We start from the raw sequence: 277 nt of genomic DNA, 5'->3' as shown, positions 1-277 counted from the left end.
AGGAGAGGTGATCTATCGTTGGAAGTGTGGGGAGGGGAAAGGGGAGGGGGAAGGGGAGGGGAAAGGGGAGGGGGAGGAGAGTGGGGAGGGAGGACAGGGAGAGAAAGAGAGGGAGGGAGGAAATGGGGAGGGGGAAGAAGGGAGGAAACGGGGTGGGGGAGGGAGGGAGGAAAGCGGGAAGGGGGAGGGAGGGAAGAAAGGGGGAGGGGAAGGGAATGCCCCTTTCATCTTCGTATTAATGTATTTGTATTATTTTTGTGTCGGTCCTCTCGTGTGA

Source organism: Penaeus monodon, chromosome 29 (assembly GCF_015228065.2).
Source record: "Penaeus monodon isolate SGIC_2016 chromosome 29, NSTDA_Pmon_1, whole genome shotgun sequence".
NCBI classification, from domain to species: Eukaryota; Metazoa; Arthropoda; class Malacostraca; order Decapoda; family Penaeidae; genus Penaeus; species Penaeus monodon.
This window is presented reverse-complemented; position numbering follows the sequence as displayed.